Source organism: Erinaceus europaeus, chromosome 4, assembly GCF_950295315.1.
Source record: "Erinaceus europaeus chromosome 4, mEriEur2.1, whole genome shotgun sequence".
Taxonomy (NCBI): Eukaryota; Metazoa; Chordata; class Mammalia; order Eulipotyphla; family Erinaceidae; genus Erinaceus; species Erinaceus europaeus.
The window spans coordinates 139,405,433-139,426,021 of NC_080165.1; positions in this window are offsets into that span (position 1 = coordinate 139,405,433).

The following is a 20,589-nucleotide window of genomic DNA, read 5'->3' on the forward strand; positions in this document are numbered from 1 at the left end:
GCAGATGAATATGCCCTTAGGCACATGGAATACAGCCACTGACAAATGCATTATTTTCCAACTCTATCAATAAAGAGGATCGGAGATAATAGCAGTTACATTTATGGTCTGATCTGAATGTTATATCAACACCCTCATCTCCTGTCGTAATGTAGTAAAAAAAAAAAAAAAAACCCTATGCTAGCTTGGCATTCTGTGGAATATCTCACTGATTTACTATACTAATATTATTATGCTGACTGGGTTGGGTGAACAAGAAGGCAGAGAGAGCTAAGTACTCTCAAGGGAGATAAATAAACTCTGAGAAAGATCAGAAGCTGATCACATCAGTAAAATAATTGAGGTAGCCAGTGACTTGAGGAATGCCAAGGCTTCCTCTTCAAAATAAAAAAACAAATTGTTACATCTTACTCATCCCTCCATGAAGGACAGCCAACACCAGAAATAAGTACTTCTCACCAAGCATGAGGTCCAGGGAAAAGGGCAATCAGAGACTTGCTAGAAGCCACTGCTACTTCAACTTGTCCAGCAATGATTACCTGTACAAAGAGTAACTACAGGGAGTTGGGCATTAGAGCAGTGGGTTAAGCGTACGTGGCGCAAAGCACAAGGACCAGTGTAAGAATCCCGGTTCCAGCCCCCGGCTCCCCACCTGCAGAGGAGTCGCTTCACAGGCAGTGAAGCAGGTCTGCAGGTGTCTGTCTTTCTCTCCCCCTCTCTGCCTTCCCCTCCTCTCACCATGTCTCTCTGTCCTATCCAACAACAATGACTTCAATAACAATAATAATAATAACAACCACAACGATAAAACAAGGACAACAAAAGGGAAAAAATAGCCTCCAGGGTGCAGGCACCGAGCCCCAGCAATAACCCTGGAGGCCAACAATAACAACAACAAAAAATTTAAAAAATATAACTGCAAACTCTTGGTGGGTCCCTAACTCCTAGTCCTTACCAGGATCCTTTGGTAAAATTCTACTTCACCACCCAACACAGTGTAGCTTTGTTTTTAATTTGTTTTGTGAGATATGTCCAAACAAACATATTGTTGAGACTTTTCCCCCACAATCTTGAAAGAGGACTATGACCGTGAAGGGACCTAGAGCTTGAATCTGATTGTAGCCCAGTAGCCTGCTTGTGGTCCAGGAAATGGGAGCCATCACGAACCAACAAGTACACCTGAAGAGCAGAGACCAGGGCTGCATATCCTGGCGGAATAGCAAAAGAACTTCTGGCTTATGACCATTCAGCTTGACAGGCTAGTCTGGCCTGGGGCTGAACACAGGGGCCTATCTCTATATAATGGGAGGGAAAAGACTCTGGGGAAGATATTACAGGGTACCATGGTTTTACCTGGGTTTTTAATGAACAAATATTTCTTAGCACCAATACTGTATTAGAGTGTAGTCTTGTTGCAGGAAAATTCAGGACACAGAGGGTCCTGGAGAGCATATTTTGTTTTCACTGGGTTTGCACACATGGGACAGACTCACTTGGTGAAGGATTCCCGTTACCTTTTTTAAAATTTTTTTTAATTATCTTTATTTATTGGATAGAGACAGCCAGAAATCAACAGGGTAGGGGAGATAGGGAGAGAGACACCTGCAGCCCTGCTCCACCACTTGCAGAGCTTTCCCCCCGCAGGTGGGGACCGGGGGCGCGAACCCTGGTCCTTGAGCACTGTAACATGTGTGCTCAACATGTGTGCACCACCACCCAGCCCCCCCCTTTGCCCCCCTTTTTTCCCTGCTATATGAAGGGGAGGCGCTTACTCCATCAGGCCAATGAAAAGTGGGCCCTGGTGTGACCGAAGGAGGGTTATAAAGAAGAAGGTCTTGGGCCTTGATTGTTGACCTTGGGTCTTAGCCTGGGTTTCTTTTTGGGCCCAGAGAGTCCTCGGGATATCTATCCCCCAGTATTTTCCCTAACTTTACATTGAACAACTAATAAAGAACAAATTTAGAAACCATATAGCTGAACGTGCTTTGAAATTCATTTCATCAAAAGCAGCTACAAACCCAAAGAGGGGATCCTCCTGATTTCTCCATCCCCTCAACAGTTTGATGGTAGGCAGATCAGATGAACTGAGATTCTTGGAAAGATATATATATATATGTTTTGTTTGTTTTTACCAGAGCACTGTTCAGCTCTGTTTTGGTTTTTTTTTTTTTTTTTTGTATATTTGTTTAATTATTCCCTTTCGTTGCCCTTGTTGTTTTATTGTTGTAGTTATTATTGTTGTTGTTATTGATGTCGTCATTGTTGGATAGAATAGAAAGAAATCGAGAGAGGAGGGGGAAGACAAAGAGGGGGAAAGAAAGATAAACACCTGCAGACCTGCTTCACCACCTGTGAAGCAATTCCCCTGTAGGTGGGGAGCCGGGGCTCGAACCATAATCCTTGAGCCAGTCCTTGCACTTTGCACCACGTGTGCTTAACCCCTGCGCTACCACCCGACTCCCTCAGCTCTGGTTTATAGTGGTGCGGAGGATTGAACCTGGGACTTCGAAGCCTCAGGAATGAGAGTATCTTTGCATAACCATTATGCTATCTATCCCCACCCTGCCTTATATATTTTTGTAAACGCTATTTCACCACTAGCTTGGAGGAAGCTTGCTGATGGGCAAAAATGAAGTGGACAAGCTTTGAGGTGGGACTGGATGAGGCACAGTCAGGCCAAGGCTGGAGCTAAGTGTAAGAGTTCAAGTTTTCATGTACTTGCCAGGACTTCTTTTTCTCTTTCTACATATATAGATATCTTTGCCTCTGTGGTAATTGCCAAATGCTTTTTGTTTGTTTACTTTATCAAACCAGGCACCATCCAATACTCTTCTAATTAGGAACAGTTGATGAAGTGCCGACTCCCCACACTCATCCAATAAGAAGGTAATGGAGACCAAGACTCCCTAACTGCTACGCTGGGTGGGAATCGCACATACCTGGGCCTTCTTGCTACCGTCTGAAACTTAAGAGCTTTAGACTGAGATATTCGAATTTGATGTTTTGGTTTTCCCCATCAGCAAATCGATGGTAGTTACCAGCCAATGACAGCTGAATGAATGGCACTGTTGAGCTGCAGAATATTAGGATTATTGCTTTTCCTCTTTGATCTCATGGGGCAAGATAAATTTATGATATTGTAATTGTTTCTATGGCAGCAAGTCATATTGTCCCAAACAGGGGATTTTATGACTTCATGGCTGGATTAAGAAAAAGGGGAAATCAGATTGGGAGTGAGAAGTTTGCTCAAACATAAATATCTTCAATGACAGACAGCAAAGGGAATTGAGCACATTACAGACAGGCTTTAGGTCTCTGTGTTCTTTTTACAAGTTCGTCCTGGTGCAGAAGATCCTTCTCCGGGCATATAATTTATGGAATGACGCTCCTTTGCTTGACTTTACAGAAGGCTGATGAGGAAGCTCGTCTATTTCCAGAATGCTTCAGCAATGCAAATCCTAATTGGTTTGCAGCAAATGTCTAGATTTCTGCTTGAAGCAGTTTTGTTTGGTTTTTCTATTTGTTTGGGTTTATTATTATTATTATTATTATTATTATTATTATTATTCTTTCCTACTCCCTCAAGGTTTTAGCACTACAAATTTATTTGAAAAAAAACAATTTCCAGACTTTAAAAAAATAGTTTTTTATTGTCTGGAAAATCTGCCAAGAACTCTCTCTCTCCTCACTGTGGATGTCTGCTTTGCCTTTTTAAATTTCCCAATGACTTTATTTTCATGTTTCTGAAGTCTGTCATTAGTTTCTATTACCTAAAAAGGAAACAAAACTTCTTTGTGATTTTGAGGCCACTTAAGTTCTCCGCATTAAAATGAAATAAGAAATCATTTATAGCAAAAATGGCTTGAATTTTTTAAAGACTTATTTATTTTAATGAGAGATCGGGAGGGACCAGAGCACTGCTCAATTCTGATTCTAGGTGGTGCTAGGGATTAAATCTAAAACCTCAGAGCTTCAAGCATGAATGACATGGATTCTTTTTTTTTTTTTTTTTTTAACATTACCGCCTTTCAGCCACCAAGTTGCAGAGGCTACCATGATGCTATCCTGACCTCCCCTGACCTCATCAATGTGTCCTGGAATCCCACCTCCACAGAGCCCTACCCCACTAGGGAAAGAGAGAAACAGGCTAGGGGTATATATGGGCTAGGGGTATATATAGGGGTATATATGCCAATGCCCATATCCAGCAGAGATGCAATTACAGAAGCCAGAACTCTACCTTCTGCACTCCATGAAGAATTTTGGTCCATGCTCCCAGCAGAATAAAGAACAGGGAAGTTTCCAATGGAGGGGATGGGATACAGAACTCTGGTGGTGGGAACTGTGTGGAATTTGTACCTACGTTATCGTACAATTTTGTTAATCACTATTAAATCACTAATAAAAATTTTAAGTGTTAAAAAACAAAGTGTTAGAATATGTATGTGTCATAAGGTAGGAAAAAAATAAGAGAAGAGGGGGAGAAAGGGAACCAGAGCAGTGATCATCTCTGGTATCAGATTGTATCGACATCCTCTGGAGGCTCAAGAATGTAAACTGGTACTGAAACAGTTGGAAATATCTCTCTGGCTCTGTCTTCAATATCTTTCTTCCTTTTAACTCTAAAACATCTAGACTTTGCCTGTTGCCTCATCCACTTGTCAACCAAAACCTCCCCCTGGAATGTCACCTAGCTTCCACCCTAAAAGATTCACTACTTCTTGTTCAACAATTTGTTTAGCTCTGTATGTTAACTCTCTTTTCAGCCAACAGGTTCCAGATGCCAGCATGATGCCGACCAGACTTCCCTGGACAGACGACCTCACCAATGTGTCCTGGAGCTCCGCTTCCCCAGAGCCCCACCCTACTAGGGAAAGAGAGAGGCAGACTGGGAGTATGGACCGACCAGTCAATCCCCATGTTCAGCAGGGAAGCAATTACAGAAGCCAGACCTTCCACCTTCTGCAACCCACAATGACCTTGGGTCCATACTCCCAGAGGGATAAAGAATGGGAAAGCTATCAGGGGAGGGGATGGGATATAGAGATCTGGTAGTGGGAATTGTGGGAGTTGTACCCCTCCTATCCTACAGTTTTGTTAATGTCTCCTTTTTTAAATAAAAAATATATATTGAAAAAAAAAGATTCACTACTTGTAAGCAACATCCCTCAGTGATCTTTTCCTATTGCTTTTCTGAAGACTTTCAGCTTACTGAATCCTTTATTCCTCATTATAACTCCACTGGCAAGTACTCTGTGATGGTCAGTTTTATAAATCTGTAGCAATAATTTATTCATTCATTCATTCATTCATTCTGCCACCAGGGTGATCTCTGGGGCTCGGCACCTACACTAGAGAATCCAAAATCCACTGCTCCCGGTGGTCACTTTTTTCTATTTTTTCCCCCTCTTTCTCTCTTTTTTTGATTTGACAGGATAGAGAGAAATTGAGAGGGAAGAAAAGACAGAAAGGAGGGGAGAGAAAGACAGACACCTGCAGGCCTGCTTTACCGCTCATGAAGTGTCCTTCTTGTAGGTGGGGGGAGGGCTTGAACCAGTGCAAAAAAGTGATACGTGCACTTAACCAGATGCACCATCACTTGGCCCCCTGAAATATTTATTAAGACACTAAACTAGGTGTTTCCATGAAGATACTTAACCAACATCTGTAACAGTCAACCTTTTTAGAAGGCCAGCCACAAAAATGAGGGTAGGGCCCATCCAATACATTGAATGCCTTAAGAGCCAACACCAAGTCCCTCCGACTTTCTGGAAGGAGAAATCTAGCTTAGAATATGTAGCACTGGGCCAGGTGGTGGCACACCTAGTTGAGCACACATGTTGCAATGCAAAAGGACCCAGGTTCGAGTCCCCAGTCCCCACCTGCAGGGAGGGAAGCTTCACAAGTGGTGAAGCAGTGCTGCAGGTGTCTCTCTGTCTCTCTTCCTCTCTATTCAACCCTTCCCTCTCAATTTCTTGTTATCTCTATCCAATAAATAAGTAAAGACAATAAAAAAATTAAAAAATAATAATATGTAGCATTAACTTCCACCTCATTTTCCAACCTGTTCTACAGAGCTAAGAACTTCCAGAATCCCAAAGCCACATTAGTTTCTTAAAATAAATGTGTGTGTGTGTGTGTGGACATGTGTGTACACATATGCTCCAGTGTTCAGAAAAACCCTGGGTGACACGTACATAGAAAGAATACGTGGGTGTTCAGCGACATGCCCGGGAGTATGCATGCTATGACAAGCACAGAGAACATTAAGAGGTGGCCTATTTCCCTCAAAGAGCTTATAGCTCCTGAGAGCCACAGGACTGACATGCAGAATACAATAGCAGGCTTGGGGGGTGGGAGGAGGAGAGTTCAGCAGAAGGAAAGCTAGAAGGGTCAGAGAACATTTTATGGAAAAAGGGAGTGGGGAAGTGGCTGGAGTAAGGGTGGGAACATGTGAGAATTTTCGCAGACAGGAGCCATCACTAGCCCCCTAGGTAAAGAAAGCCCAACAGATGTAAGCCACAGAATCAGGAGTCAATGCAGGCTGGCTAGAGAGCCAGGAAGCCAGTCTGACTGGAGTGGAGCACATTAAGAGAATTTGGAGAGTCAGGTAGGAAAGGCAAACTGAGAGTGGGCTTCGGAGAAACACCAATAAATCCGTGTACTAGAAAGAGAGCACATAGGGGAGAGAAAGAGAGAGAGAGAGAGAGAGAGAGAGAGAGAGAGAGAGAGAGAGAACCATTGGTTGGGTGAAATTCAAGTGCCTTGCCATAATGGCTAGTTAGTGGCAGAGTCTGAAAGCTAAGTTTCTTGGCCTTTCAATCAATTGAATGCCATTCCACTCTGTCTCTATATTGAATAGAGTGTTGGGGGCTAGGAGGTGACATACCTGGTTGAGTGTACAGTATTTATTGATTGGATAGAAATAGCCAGCAATGAGGGGAAGGGGATGATAGAGAAGAAGAAAGACAGAGAGACACCTGCAATACTTCTTCACCACTCTCAAAGCTTTCCCCCTTCAGGTGGGGACTGGGGGCTTGAACCTGGGTCCTTCTGCATTCCGACCACATTGGAATATGTGTGCTCAACCGGGTGTGCCACCCCGTGGCCTCTCCTTCCTCTTTTCTGTCTCTCAAATGCAGTGTTTCACTATCTTTGGCTTTCTTGTCTTCTGTTTTTAATACCCTGGAAATCACAATCACTCTCTAGGCTTTAACCGCCACCTTGGTAATGGTTCCCAAATGGCTGTTTCTAGGACTGGCCACTGTTGGGAATTTTAGGCTTATGTGTTTCATTGCCTACTGGGAAGTTCCTTCTGGATGTGCCACTTTTGCGCTGGCTGTGAATGCTACCCAGTCCATTGTCTTGCTTCTCACATCCGATCCTCTGGTCTTCCTCTTCTTTCTGGCTTGGAGATTAGATCCTAAGAGTCAATATCTCAACATCATTTTTGCTACTGTCCCCTCATACTTACTTTTCACATACAATTAGACGTCAGATTTTGTTCACTCTACTCCACCAGTATCTCCCTGTGACAGCATTTCCGTGTCTGCATCCACCTCCTCGACTAAACCCTCGACTAGACGATGATGCCCTACCTAGCTCTTCTCATTTACAAACCATTTCCAAGGCCTTACCTGGATTAACATTCTTGAAACACTGCTCAGATGGGCTAATCACCTGCTCAGTATTCCTAAATCCCTTTCTAATGCCTTCAAAATGAAATGAAAAGTCCCTAGCCTGTCTTCTAGTCCTTCTTTCCTTTCCACTCTTTCTGGTCTCTCTCGTGGTTGTCCTATTCTATTGTGCTCCCGATGCTCTCTCTCTGTCTGAAAGTTCTCCCCCTTGCTTGTCCAAAAACTGCCTTATAGGAAGGCCCATTGAATATAACACTCTACCCTGAAACCTTCCAGAAATCATGTGGAAGTAAATGTTTCTCCTTCCTTCCTCCTTCAACTTCTTCCCTCTAAATCTGCCTACTCAGTTAGATATTTCCTTCTACTGTTTTTTTCCCCCTCCAGGGTATCGCTAAGGCTCGGTGCCTGCACTACAAATCCACTGCTCCTGGAAGCACTTTGTTGCCATTGTTTGTTGTTACTGTTGTTATAACTGTTGTTACTGTTGGATAGGACAGAGAGAAATGGAGAGAGAAGGGGAAGACAGAGAGGGGAAGAGAAAGATAGACATCTGCAGACCTGCTTCACCACTTGTGAAGTGATGACACCCCCCACCCCAGGCGGGTGTGGAGCTGGGGGCTCGAACCAGGATCCTTGTGCCTGTTCTTGTGTGCTTTGCACCATGTGTGCTTAACTCACTGCGCTACTGCCTGACCCACACTGGTATTAATTTTATTGAACCAACATTGGAATCTTATGTTCCTTTTCCCTTTCTTGAGGGTTAGGGTGGAGTTATAAGAGCTTTCCACTAAAGAAAAAAATCCAGAGATAATGAACCTTGTATCAAAGGCCAGGACATCTGTCTCAGACTCCTCATTGAATCGCTCCCCCTTGTCTTACTGATATTTTCTTTCTTTTTTTTTTTTAAGAATGAGAGATGGGGGGGGCATAATGAAGGAGGAGGGCGGGGGTCGGGCGGTGGCGCAGTGGGTTAAGCACATGTGTCGCAAAGCGCAGGGACAGGCGTAAGGATCCCAGTTCGAGCCCCCAGCTCCCCACCTGAAGGGGAGTCGCTTCACAGGTGGTGAAGCAGGTCTGCAGGTGTCTATCTGTCTCTCCCCCTCTCTGTCTTCCCCTCCTTTCTCCATTTCTCTCTGTCCTATCCAACAACAAACAACATCAACAATGGCAATAATAATAACCACAGCGAGGCTACAACAACAAGGGCAACAAAAAGGGGACAAAATGGCCTCCAGGAGCGGTGGATTCATGGTGCAGGCACCGAGCCCAGCAATAACCCTGGAGGAAAAAATAATAAATAATAAAAAATAAAAATAATAATAAAAAAGGAGGAGAGCAGGAGGAGGAAGAGGCAATTACAAGAGAGGGAGACAGTATGCTAGAGCATCACTCTGATACCCGTGGCACGAAGGATTATATCTCATGCGTGAACATCCAGTGCTCTAGCCACTGTGCCATCTGCTGTGTCCTGGCCTTCGGAACTTGTCCTTCCCCTTGCCCCAGAATGTTCCCAGCCTATGTTACATATTCAGGCACTTTGAGAGCATGTGCTATAGTGATCTAATACAGGCACACAGAGCTTTCTGACCATATCTGGTTATATATTTTTTAAGTTTTTAAAAAAATACTTATTTCCTTTTGTTGCCCTTGTTTTTATTGTTGTAGTTATTATTGTTGTCATATTGTTGGATAGGACAGAGATAAATGGAGAGAGGAGGGGAAGACAGAGAGGAGGAGAGAAAGACAGACACCTGCAGACCTGCTTCACCGCTTGTGAAGCGACTCCCATGCAGGTGGGGAGCCGGGGGCTCGAACCGGGATCCTTATGCCAGTCCTTGAGCTTTGCGCCACGTGCGCTTACCCCACTGCACTACAGCCTGACTCCCCATATCTGGTTGTATAATCCCACCAACGCCCTTCATTTCTGTCACCGTGCTTATGTGCTTATCCTCAGTGGTCACAACCCACCACTGGTACATGTATGTGATGATAGGTGACACACAGCTAAATATGATAGAGCTTTTGGCTTGTCACCTCTAAGCATGGCTTCTGCTTTGAGCAACTGCATAAGTCCTTGTTCTAATAGCATGGGGGAGGAAGGAGCGCTCATAAAACATAATCCTATGCTTATAGCTTAAAAAACAGCAAAAAAAGAAAGACTCAGCATTTCTACTGCGAAGCTTCATGTAAGAGGTAGCAGAAGGCACAACAAACACAGTTATTACAGAAAATGTGTGCTGTGAGAATCTATTAGTCTTCAACGGGCTGAAGTTACAGGAAAATATATTCCCTCTCCAGCCCCAGACCTCTATTCCTATCACAAAACAGCAAAGTCATGGGGCAAGAACTGTGATCTTAGCCTTCCTCTGGGAATAAAAAAAACAAAAAAAAAAAAACAACTTTCTGGCTGCTGCTCCAGGTTGGAGGTCACCCCTCTGGCTGGTACTTCAGTGAGATGGAGACCATTAGTCTGAGCTCATTTGGCCTAAACATCACCCTGGAGACTTAGAACCTGGCTTCAGCGGAGAGAGAGGGGAGAGAGACACAGGAGAGCAGAGGCAGGACGAGAACCCTCCCTAGCAGATGAAGGACTAGGTCAGGGGTGTGGGGGGGGAGGGTAGATGAGGGGGATGAAGGAGTCTTTCTTTTTTTTTTTTTTTTTTTTGCCTCCAGAGTTATTGCTGGGGCTCAGTGCCTGCACTACGAGGCTATTTTTTCCCTTTTGTTGCCTTTGTTGTTTATCATTGTTGCTGTTATTATTGTTGTTATTGGATAGAACAGAGAGAAATCGAGAGAGATGGGTAAGACAGAGGGAGAGAAAGACACTTGCAGATCTGTTTCACTGCTTGTGAAGCGATCCCCCTGCAGTTGGGGAGCCAGGGGCTCAAACCGGGATCCTTATGCTGGTCCTTGCAATTCATGCCCTGTGTGCTTAACCCACTGTGCTACCTCCTGGCGCCCTGAAGAAGTCTTCAATTGCATGCAGATTTCACTAGAAATGGAAAGATCCAGGAGATCTAGTGGTGACGTACCTGGCTAAAGCCCTTGGCCCCCACCTGCAGGGGGAAAGCTTCATGAGCGGTGAAGCAGGGCTGCAGGTCTCTCCCTCTTCTTCTCCCTCTCCCTCTCCCCTCTTCCTCTCCCCTCTCCCCTCTCCCTCGCCTTCTCCCTCTCTCTCTCCCCCCTCTTAATTTCTCTCTGTCTCAATCCAACAATATACATATTTAATATTATATATATATATATATATATATATATATAATATTAAAGAGAGAAAGAAACCAGTCTGACACACTGGTGCTATCAGTGAAGGTGAGCCAGAACCCGAGCTTTTCCGTAGCCGCCAGGGGGCGCTGCATGGACCCTTTCTGAGCTCCTACCCCACCCACTCTGGCCCCCGCCTCTCCAACAAGCACACCCAGGCACAGTCAAGAGAAGCTGATGCTATCCTCGGTGAGCTGCCTGGTGGAACACCCGGAAACACATGGGAAAGCTTTAAAATAAACACACAATAAATCCCGACGATCTGTTTTGGAGAAATTTTGCTGGGGGAGCTTTGTGGGTGTCGGGGGAAGGTTAGGAGGGAGTGGCACGTTTTGAATTACCATCTGCAGCTAGTCAAGGTATTGACCCTCACAAGCGGGACAAAAAAATTCATCTATCCGTCCTGAGATTCACTAGCAGGGAAAACAATGAGGAAATGTCCGTCTCGCCATTGTTCGGAGTGTGTGTATGATGTGTGGGGGGATTTCTTAAGAAATCCCATCTCTTGCTATTTTCAGCCTGCGTGCTCGCAGTCAGGTGTAATTCTGAGATTGAACGCTAGAGGTCGCTGTTCGTTACCTTCCAGCCGCTTCTTCGCAATGGGGAGGAAAGACCTGACCAGCCTCACGTCTGCATTGGAGAGGCTGCAATCTGTGGGCCTTGACTATTGGAAAAACAACAACAACATATACACACACACACACACACATACACACATACACACATACACACATACATACATACATACATACATACATACATACATACATACATACATACATACATACATATATATATATATGTGTACGTATGTATATATGTATATATCTGCCTGGCCCCACACAGGCCAGTTACGTTAGTATGTCTCAGCCTGCTAGGACACTACTCTTCATTACATGAATGGTGGTGGGTGAGGGTGGGTGGATTCATCATTATACGTGCTTCAGTTTAGTTCACATTTTACAAAAGTACTGACTGCATTATTATATTATTAAAACTCTTCCCCTACTCCTATACCTTTTCTCTGTCACTATTTTATTGTTATCACTTCTGTCCAAGTGACTGTCTCAAGCAATTTGGATAACGTTCAGTAAGAAGGACTTGAATTAAAGTCAAGGGTTAAGACATATACCTGCAGGTAGCTAGCCCCTGGAACTACTGAGTTTCTAGCCTCCCAGATAATTCTGTGCTCCAAATGTAAAACAACTAAGAAATAAAATGACAAGACAGCAGAGGTGGCAATACTATAAGCAAAACTACTTAGTTGAGGTGAGGATCTTTATTATTTTATTAGTGATTTAATAATGATTAACAAGATTGTAGGATAACAGGGGTACAATTCCATACAACCGCAACCCCCAGTGAGTTCCTTGTCCCATCCCCTCCATTGAAAGGTTTCCTATTCTTTATCCCTCTGGGAGTATGGCCCAAAATTCTTTATGGGGTTCAGAAGATGGAAGGTCTGGCTTCTGTAGTTTTGTAATTGTTTCTCTGCTAGACATGGACAGTGACAGGATGATCCATACTCCCAGCCTGTTTCTCTCTTTCCCTAGTGGGGTAGGGCTCTAGGGAGGTGAGGTTCCAGGAAACACTGGTAAGTTCGTCTGCCCAGGCAAGTTAGGATGGAATCATGGTAGCATCTGCAACTTGTGGCCTAAAGGCAGTAAGGTATAAAGCAGGACAAATTGTTTAATAAACAGAAAACTAAAGATAAGGATAGAAAAAGTGAGACCAAGGGTCTTTGTGTAGGAAGAAGCTAGGAAGTCTATTTTAGTTATGCTCCATGTGGCCCATGACTTCAGTAAATTTTTGCATGCTAGCCTGACAGCTAACATGCAGGTGAGAAGATGGTAGCAGAGTTGAGAATATAGGCCTAGAAAGCTGGATTAGGGCAGAGAGTAGCTATCAAATCTGAGGAAAGTATATAAAGGGCCCTAGGTCAGATAGATGGGGTTTACAGTTAACAGTATTTATATACTTTCCTCATATTTAGCACAGGAGCCTGTGTGACCTTTGAGTCCCTGACAGTTTAGGTGAGATAAGGATCTTATCCCAGACTTGATTCAGGTGCTGTCACTGAGTTAGAGTGGAAGGAGGGGGTGCTTGCAGATAGTGCTAGTGGATATAGGAGGGTCCTGGTGCGTGTGTTGACGGGGTAGAGCCTCACGGTGTACATTCTTTTATTGTGGTGAATATACAGACCATAAATGCAAAGCATAGAGAACATAAATCACCATTATTCACCTCTAGAACCTTTCTGTCATCTCAAGTAGAAACACTCTTAAGTAAAAACTCCCCTTCCCATCCTCTCTAGGCCCCTGATCCTCTTTATTTTTTGCCTCTATGAGTTGACCAATTCCTGATGCCTCAGGAACATGGAATCAGAGTATTTGTGCTTTTGTATCCAACTTATTATTACTTTGCAAAATGTCTTCAAGGTTCATTCATGTTCCAGCGTGTGCCAGAGATTCGGTCCTTCATAAGGTTCAAGGATAACCCATTGTGTCCGCATAGCTCATTTTATTCTGTCCACTCCTTAGTCGGAGGACATTTTGGTTGCTTCCACGTTCGAGCTGCTATGAATTCAATGCTACTATGTACATTGGTTGTACAGGTATGAGTTCCTGTTTTCAGTTTCTTGGAGAAAGTGCCTGGAGGTGACATTGCTGGACCAATGCACAGAATCTGCAACCCTTTGCATTCCCGCCAGAGGAGCATGGGGTTCAGTTTCCTCACCTTACCAATATTAGTTATTTTTCTTTTTCCTTAAATATATAAAAGTCATTCTAGTGGATGTAAAATGATGCCTCATTGCAGTTTCAGTTTGCAATCCCCTAACTGCAATATTGACCATCTTTTCATGTGCTTACAGACTTGCATGTTGCCTTTGGAGAAATGTCCATTCAAGTCTTTTGTTCTTTTTTAATTAAAAAAAAATGTTGGTACTATGTTTATTTATTGGCTAGAGACAGCCAGAAATCAAGACAGAAGGGGGTGATAGAGAAGGAGAGAGATACCTACAACATTGCCCCACCACTCAAAAAGTTCTCTCCCTGCAGGTGGGGAGACTGGGGACTCAAACCTGTGTCTTTGTGCATTGGAACATGTGCACTCAACCCACTGTGCCACGACCCGACCCCGTCCTTTGCCCTTCATGAAGTGAGCATACAATGTGGAGAAAGGTATTTATATCCTGAGTCAATCACATTCTAACTGTGTGACCTCAAACTAAATATATATGATTAATAATGAACATATATTAATAATCAATATATATCATCAATATATATCATCAGTTCCCTCACCTGTGAGATACAAAAACTAGTATCCACCTTCTAGGAATGTATGATGATTAAGTAAATTCTTACCTGCATGTCGCCCCCTTTTCTTTTTTTTTCAGATAGAGGCAGAGAGATAGAGGGGAGGGGGAGGCACTGCTTCACCAGCACAGCACTCTCAAATATGAGGAAAGTCTATAAATACCATTAACTGTAAACATCATACCTGCAAGTGGGAACTGCGGCTTTAAACCCAGGTCCTTGTATATGGTGACCTATGCACTCTACTGAGTTCACCACCACCAGGCCCATCATCTGTATTCTGAATGGTGTCATACTAGGCCTGCAGAAAGTTACAAGAGTAACTTAGACAAGGCTGAGATTGAGTATAGGAAAACTGTCAGGAGCCCAGTGTCCTGCTATCAGTATTGGTGGGAACGAACTCAACAATCTTCTAGTTTGGCCCCTTTTCTAACAAGAAAAGCAGGAAACAAAAAAGTAAGCCCAAGAGACCAACGGCAAGAGGTGCTTTGGAAGCTACAGCTGCAGACTTAATCCAGGCTCTTTCCCTCACACATTCTCTCTGCCGATGGCCGTTTCAGCCCACAGCATCTGCATCTCAGCCCACAGCATTGGGATTTGACCTGGGCGTCTTCAAATTAACCTTGACAGTCTCTTCTTGGTATCACAAGCTTGTATTGATGGGTCTGCAAGACTCAGGGTTGGAGAGACAACTGGTTGTGGGTAAAAATTTGTGTTGCTTTTTAACTTTCCTATTGGAGAAAAAGAGCCCCAGGGCAGGGTTCTCCAGAGTCATCCAGAATCCCAGGGTGTTGTTGTTGTTATTGTCTTGTTTTGTTTTCTAATTAAGTTACATTAGGGGCTGGATGGGCATGCACCTAGTTGAATGCATGTGCCACTATGCACATAAACCACAATGCACTGGATTCAAGCCCTTGGTCCCCACTTGCAGGGGGAAAGATTTAAGAATAGTGAAGCAGTGTTGCAGGTCTCTGTCTCTGTCTCTCTCTCTGTCTCTCTCTCTCTTCCTCTTTCCCTATCTCCAATCCCCCTTCTCAATTTCTCTCTGTCCTCTCTCAAGTTAAAAGTAATAAATAAGGGGGGGGGAGTACAGGTCCAAAAAGGATGACAGAGGACCTAGTGGGGGTTGTATTGTTATGTGGAAAACTGAGAAATGTTATGTATGTACAAACTATTGTATTTACTGTTGAATGTAAAACATTAATTCCCCAATAAAGAAATTTTTAAAAGTAATAAATAAAAATATTAAAAATAAAAATTGAAGTTACATTGCACTTGAACGTTCTGTCAGTTGTCATATTTCTACTTTGCCTGCTTAGTTTCCTCCATATCTGAGAGATACCAATTCCAGTAGAAAACTTGAGACTCTGGTGCTGTCTCTTGGGACCTGCTTGCCTTTGTAAAAAGAAATCTTGGCTATTCAGTGACTAGCAACAATGCTGAACCCACCCCCTTACCCCTTAAGATGGAAAGGAAAACAGAGAGAAGTGGGTAAATGAACAGAAAAATAAGCTGAGGCTCCAGTGTCTGTCAGAAGCTTGTACAGTATCTCAGAAACACCACCTGGCATGGCTGCTGAATCAATATGGACCCTTTTGCTGTGCTTGAAGCGGAAGTTCATTTCCTGTTCCCTAAGTGGCCTTGTCTTCCAGCACTGGATTTTGTTAGCATCAGCTTTGCATAAACTCAGACACCTGTATAGATTTCTTAGACCCGACTAATATGACTTCGCCTGCCCACTGCACCAAAAACACCACCACGGACACTTCGTACCTCTGACTGTGTCACATGGACCCTCTCTCGCCTCCGCAGTCTGCTTTCTGATGACTCACACCAGTTTCCTGTTTGGTTCCCCTCATAGGTGCATGTCTTAAGGTGTTTTTACCCCACTTCTCATGGTGTATCTGGCTCAAGATTTTCCCTCTTGTCAGACTGGCAGCTGTACCTTCTCTACCATCCCTACCCCAGGCAGGAGAAGACAGACTGATAACACAAACATGGTTTGATGATTATTTTTAAAATATATTTTATTTTATTTATTATTAGATAGAAAGAAATTGAGGCGGGGGATAGAGAGGGAAAGAGACAGAGAGACACCTGCAGCCCTACTTCACCACTGATGAAGTTTTCCCCCTGCAGGTGGGAGCCAGGGACTTGAATCTGGGTCCTTGAGCACTGTAATGTGTGCACTTAGCCACCTGACTCCCTTGATTATTTCTTCTTCCTTAAACCTTCCCCCACTTTCTTTTATGATTAATTATAGTTTCCACAGCCTCCAGGTCCTAATTCATTTTCTGCAATACCCTCTAAGAGCAGCACAAGAAGCACTAGTAGGCTTCATCACAGAGGTCAACTTTAGGTGGGAGGATAAAACACAGAACACGAGAATCAGGCAGCGCAGTGGGTTAAGCGCACGTGACATGAAGCACAAGGACCGGCATTAGGATCCCAGTTCAAGCCCCTGGCTCCTCACCTGCAGGGAAGTCGCTTCACAGGCGGTGAAGCAGGTCTGCAGGTGTCTATCTTTCTCTCCCCCTTTCTGTCTTCCCCTCCTCTCTCCATTTCTCTCTGTCCTATCTATCAACGATAACATCAATAACACCAACAATAAAAACAAGGGCAACAAAAGGGAAAATAAATAAATAAATACAAAAAAATATTAAAAAGTACAGAACACACAACACAAAGGATGGCCCAGAGGCTCTGCCCGGGCAATCAGAAGAAGTCAGAGCTTTGAGTCTGCTCAACATGACAAGAAAAAAAAATCAGCAAGGCTGGGAAGAAAGCTTGACATGGTAGAGCACAGGTGCTCATGCCTGAAGCCACAAAGGTCCCAATTCAATCCCCAGCATCATCACAAGCCAGAGCTGAGGGGTACTCTGGCATGCCTGTGGTTGTGTGTATCTATTCTATGATAGAATTAAATGAACTTTTTAACAGAGAGATAGAAAGGGGGTCCGGGCAGTGGCACACCCAGTTAAGCGCACATAGAACTAAGTGCAAGGACCTGTACAAGGATCTGGGTTCCAGCCCCCGGCTCCCCACCTGCAAGAGGGGACACTTCAAAAGCGGTGAACCAGGTCTACAGGTGTCTATCCTTCTCGCTCCCTCTCTATCTCCCCCTCCTCTCTCAATTTCTCTCTGGTCTAGCCAATAAAATGGAAAAAAATAGCCTCCATGAGCAGGGGATTCATAGTGTTGGCACCAAACCACAGCAATAACCGTGGAGGCAAAGATAAGAGAAAGGGAGGGAGAGGCTGAAGTAAGAGTCTGAAAGAGACCACAGCCCCCACAGCTTTCTTCAGTATGTTAATGGGGAAGTCTTGAACCTGGGTTGCACACATAGCATAGCAGCACACTATGCAAGTGAGCTATTTTGTTGGCCCAAATGAATGAGAATTAATGAATAACCCCTGCCCCTTATTCTGTGAATGAGGTGTAGACCCATGATGTTCACGCCACTGATCCCCAGAGTGCCTTGCAGAGGGACAAGGGTATACCGGAGTCTGACAGAGAGACAGAGGGAGAAAGGGAAAGGGACCACAGCACTGATGCTTCCTCCAGTGTGGCGGGAGCCTAAGCCTCATGCACGAAAAACCAGACCACTGACCAGGTGAGATAACTTGCTGGCCCTGGACCCTCTTCCACTAGCTTAAGAAGGGCAGCTCTGAGTTTATATATTTATACCAACTTTTCACTGGACAAAAGGCTTCTGAGGCCCCAATATAAAAGCCCATTAGTGTGTTTGAGTTTCTCTCTCTCTCTTTCTTTCTTTCCTTTTTAATTATTTTACTTTAACCAGAAAATTGCTTAGCTCTAGATTATGGTGGTGCTGGAGGTTAAACTTGGGACCTGTGAGTCTCAAGCATGAAAGTCTTTTGCATAACCATTATACTATCTTTCTGGGCTCTAGTGAACTTGAGAGAGAGTCAGTCTCTTCAAATGGATTTTTCTCTGGCCAGGTTGTATGTGTGTGTGTGTGTGTTTATGACCATAGCTATTCCACCTGATACATTACTTGGTCCTTGGGATCTTCTCCAAGTGAAATAGCTCTTTGACCTTTAATTTTAGTTTTTTCATTTTTATAGCAGAGGGAAAAGAAGAAAGGAGTTTATGATTCTTACCAGGTCCCAAAATATTTGACTGAATACTCAGCCAAGCATCATGAGGGTTCTCCTAGGACACAAGCTCAACTTCTCAGTTTTCAATGTTTCTCAGCAGTTTGGTTTGAGAGAGAAGATGTTCCACAATCCCAAGCAGTCTGTTCCACTTACAGGGAAGGGGCTCACACACACACACGCACACACGCATACACGCACACACACACACACATGCACACACATGCACACACACACAGAGAGATACACATACAGAGACATACACAAAGAGAGAGACATACACACACATAGAGACATACAGAGAGAGCATCATACACCACATAGAGAGATACACACACACAGAGACATACCCACATACATAAAGGACTTCAGTGTTTCTGTTTCATTTTTAAGATTTTTTTTCCTAACTACCCTTAGTATTCATTTTTAGGCATGCAGTGCTAAAGATTTTCATCATACTGATTAAGCACCCTAACAAATATTATTCCACAAATGCAAGACATCTGGTCAGGAAAATATATCTATTAGTAAGATTGTGTGATCTAGCTTTCCCTGTGAGCTATACACACACACACACACACATACACACACACACACACACACCCCTTAAATTTCATTCCACTGCCTCCGACTTTAGGACCCCATTATGACATTCTGCTGTGACTTTTACCATACCTGATTTTTCTAAAGTGTGCCAGACTTGTACATAACCTTTTCCTCTCCTTCTCTTCAAGCTCCCCTACCAGTACACAATGAGGATTTTCTTCTCCTTCATGTCAATATCAAGAGTAAGTTAAGCTGGAGACTGAGCTGTGGCACACCTGAGCTGAGGGCACACATCACTGTGTGTGAGTATTCGGGTTCAAGCCCCTGGTGCCCATTGGCAGGGGGGAGCTTCACAAGTGAAGGAACAGTGCTGCAGGGGTCTCGTCTTCTCTCTGCCTCTTTCTCCTTCTTTCTTTTCCCCCTCTCTCTCTATCCCTCATTGAGTCTATCCCACCAAGAGTCACCACTGTAGGTGGTGTAGACATCAAGTCCTAGTAATAACCCTAAAAACAATTAACATGCATATCCTTTTAAAAAATAAAATTTAAATAAATAAATAAAAACAGTGGTTTTGTTAGGTTCCTGGAAGCTGCAGTAATGGCTTGACTTTCAGATCTGCGGGCCAATAATTAAAGCTGCCTCACGCTGAGAACAGGGGAAAGAGGAAAAGGCCTAACAGCATCCCATGTGGCACTGAGTTATTTCTCTCCTAGGTCTGTTCTCCAGCCATCAGCTTCCAGGTGCGTATAGCCCCAGAGACTGCATCCCAAGCGAGTATGGATCCCAAGAGAAAGAAAGAGCTGTTTTCATAAAGCACCAGCTGAAATAATCTCTATTTCTCCATTTTTTAGCAGTCTAGTTTTTTTTTCACCTAAATTACGTCTTATGCTAATGCGAAGATGACGTCTACAAACCCAGCCCACAGGCCCTCCTTCCTTTTAGTTTAGCTTTAACAATCCACAGTCATTATAGAGACTCCCCACACTCTCTTGCTTACTTTCATGCAGATGATTGTAAGCTTAGCCCATGAGAATATCAGGTAAGGTAGATCATAAATAGCAAACAAGGGAGGAATAAACTCCCTTTATATTAAGCACAAGAAAAATGTTTGGTCCATTTGTTACAGAAACTGAAATCCTCTCACAGCAAGTCAGAAAACAATAATCTCTGCTGTTGTTCTGAGCCAAAAAACCCCCACACCTTTGTGAAGAACATCCAGTTAAACACTCGGAGTGGCCTTGGTGCAAACCAAGAACTGCTTAAACCAGTGTTTGCATATTAATGAGTAGCAGGTATTTATAGAATATGTCATCAGTTGATGATCCTTTGAGAACCAATTTACTTCCTGGGGAAGAGTTTGGCAGCTGTGACTAGATTGCTAGTTTTCATTTCTCCCCTGCTTATGGTAACATATTAAGATTATTCTGATAATTGGATGGGAAGAAAAAAAAAGTGACAAAATCACAATTGAGCAAGTATTATTTCCTCAATAGCTAAGTCATTCTTTCTGAAATTGATGCAGAGGTAGGATCAGGGGACTGACTTATCATTATCATCATCATTATTGATATTACTATTGTTACTATCATTAACATTTATTTATTCAGGTGGTCTGGGAGATGGCGCAATGGTTAAGTAAAGTATTGGACTCTGTAGCATGAGATCCTGAGCTTGATCCCCAGCAGTACATGTACCTGAGTGATG